General features: G+C 33.4%; 1 non-coding gene across 1 annotated transcript; it reads right to left on the bottom strand.

Annotated features, from left to right (window-relative positions):
• Window positions 1-871: 871 nt before the first annotated feature.
• On the bottom strand, window positions 872-945 carry trnat-agu (transfer RNA threonine (anticodon AGU)). The gene has a single exon. It is a non-coding gene; the product is annotated as a tRNA-Thr (tRNA).
• Window positions 946-3150: the final 2205 nt, after the last annotated feature.

Raw genomic sequence — 3150 nt, 5'->3', positions numbered from 1 at the left:
TATATATATATAGTCAGACCAAAAACGTGACTCCCATCAACAGCATAAAAAACATAAAAAAACCAACATAAAAAGGGCATTCCGTTTACAAATAAATCATATGAATGTTGTTTCACATCAACAGTGAACGATTTGTTTTGAAAAAGAAGAAATCTCTGTGAAAGTGGTGTTTTGTCCCAATTAATGTGACATTTAAATATTAAATATGTGAACTTAATTAAAAGAGAAGAGTTTCTTAATTTCTCTGGAGTTCTTATTTGTAATTTTCTTTGTAAATTTTCTTTGCTCTTTGCACAACCAAAGTTTTTCAAAGGATTATCACTGAACCTGATGCCTATTTTAACAGCATCAGATTTCAAACATATATTTAAATATTACTACTTATTGAGAAGTGCAATATAGGCCTACTAAAGTTAACTAACCTTCGTCATCTGACGAAGGGCGGATTCATGCTGACAGTTTTTGCCCTCACTACTTCCTCTACTTATATTTAAAGGTTTACTGCATGTAGTTTTTTAGTCCTCCAGACGATGGCGCTGTTTGCCACTGCCTATTAAAAGTAGTTCAGTCTGGTTCAGCACATGTTCGATCACAATAATCCTTCGCAAATCAGCACGTTATCCACTTACACCGGACACCTGACCCGCCAACACTCAAACCTGCTGATTCTGCCTTCCGCAGCAACAAGTAAGAGAAATCTTTTACACAAGGTGTGTAAGGCACATTTCTTGGATTATCTTTCTGCAAAATCTACAAATTATGGTTCTTTTGAAATAGATTACAATTATTTTAGCATTTTCTTTGTATTTTTAAAGGATGTAGAAAGGTAAAATTAAAGCTCTCAGCACCTTTAAATGGAAATTAAAACAAAAGGCACCGCTGGGATTCGAACCCAGGATCTCCTGTTTACTAGACAGGCGCTTTAACCAACTAAGCCACGGCGCCACTGATGTCACGATAGAGAATAGACCTTATAACGAGTATAGTCACTGGATAATTGAAAATTTGGGTATTTATGTCTTGTTCATAATTGTTGATGAGAGTTTCTTATATTAGACTTAAACACTTGCTTTTTTTAAAAAAAAAATTCCACAGCAAATAGTTAGTAGCCATGTAAAGTGTGAGATCATTCAGCTTATGAAAAGTGGGTGGTCCTCAAGGATGAAGGCAGCAAATATTCTTCATGTTGGTTTTATTACACATTATGCTCTGATTACAAGTTGTTTCGAAATGGACTGGAGACTTATAAAGAAGTGCAGAAAATGGTCTCATATATTTGAAAACAAGACATGAAAGAAAATGGAAAGCTGTCATTCTTGAATGGATCATTCAGATAAAATCTCACTCTTTTCCAAGGGGGTCAAATAAACTACAGCAGTTAGAGGATGGATGAAGTTAAAAGAAACATGCACCCCTTAAAAGATACTGACAAAAATAAATGTAAATATTTGAGACAATTGCATAAATCATGTAAGACTACTAAAAAAATTTGCAGCATGAAATCCACATTACAATAAAAAATTCAGATTAAAATGGTTAACTCCTTCTTTAATCTATCTCAGGATTCCAGCTGCTTGTTCCTCATTTGCACAAAATGCTAAGTACTAAAAACATTCATTTCCATTTCATCATTTTTGTTTCAAATAACATTTTTTTGATCGCAGTACATTTGTTTGATAAATCAAGGCACAAAAGTTTGTTTTGAAAATGTCATTTTAAAGAAAATACATATACAATTGTTGTGGCCCCATCATGTGATTTCAACTTAACGGTTTTGACCGTCATGGCAAAACGTTTGGACCTGGCAGTTATTGAGGCTGTTTGAAGTATGGAGACAAACTATGAGGAATTATGTCATCAGCTGATGGCGCTCCAATGTTTTGTCAAGTCCAAAGTCAGAACAGCGTCCATCTGGACATTTTGGATCACTTCATGCTTCCTTCTACTGAAGAATTTCATGGAAATTATTTAGTTTTTTTTTTAAATCAGGACTTAAAAACAACCAACAAACTCAGCTCACCTCGGTTAATGTCAAAAACAAAATGACAGACGCGGTTCCCAGCTGGCTGACTTGTCTGTATTTTTATTATTGGTCGTAAGGAATTGATTGTGTTGATCTTGTTCAAAATGAAGAGACCAATGGAATTTTATCACTAGTCGAGTTTCCACCAGAAATGTGCGCAACACCTTCTTAAAATTCCACTAAACTCAAAAAATAAAAATTTTAATCTTTGTTTTCAATTAAAAATGACGTTAAGTTTGTTCACTAAAAACAAGCCGCCATGACCTTCAACTACTTCCTGTTTGCTTTGTGGTTTGCATATGATCATGTGACTCGTGTGATGTGAAAACTAAGTTTGTTGTGAAAAAAAAACGCAAACATCTATATAAAAACTTTTTCACATTTGCCGTGTTCCCATTAATTTCACTCAGATTCATCACACAGTGAGCAACATTAATTTATAATTGTGTAAAGAATCTGAGTGATGTTCATGTGGATGTTCCAGAGACTCATCGATCTGCTTTAATGTTTCAGGACAAAAACGCAGAATTATAGACAAAAATTGAGTTTAAATGGAAAAAGAATGATTAAAAAAATCCTTGACAAGCTGCAAAGAACATCATTTATTAAAAAAAAAAAAAGAAAGGCACCAAACTTGGTATTTCAACAGTTTATTCAACAACTTCAGATACATTTCTTAAGAAGAATGTTGCTTTATTTTGTTTGGTAAGTGCAAGAACCAAAGCTTTTTACATGCACATGGTCTCAGCACAGAAAACAGACGATAGCTTGTTTTATTCTTCCCCGTTTCACTAATGATTTTTATTTTTTGTTTTTCTTAAAAATCACAGCTCAAACTGCAGTGGCTGATGAAGCTTACCAACAACCACCGTAATAATATACACAACCAAATTTCTCATTGAATTAAAATGCAAAAAGAAAGAAAACATAAAAATCCTACAAACGAAAATAAAAAGGTAAAAATCAGAAACAAAGTCCTACAAATGTCGCCAAGTGGATGAGTCTGTGAATCACTGAGAAATAATCTTTGTCACATTTGCTCAGCTGCTTTTTGTCTGTGTGCACATTGGTTAGTTCTTAAATTAATGTAAAAACTATGAAACAAAAAAATTATGTATATATATATA

This window comes from Poecilia reticulata, linkage group LG3, assembly GCF_000633615.1.
Source record: "Poecilia reticulata strain Guanapo linkage group LG3, Guppy_female_1.0+MT, whole genome shotgun sequence".
Lineage (NCBI taxonomy): Eukaryota > Metazoa > Chordata > Actinopteri > Cyprinodontiformes > Poeciliidae > Poecilia > Poecilia reticulata.
Note: the sequence above shows the minus strand (reverse complement) of the source record. Positions and strands in the feature narration are given on the sequence as shown.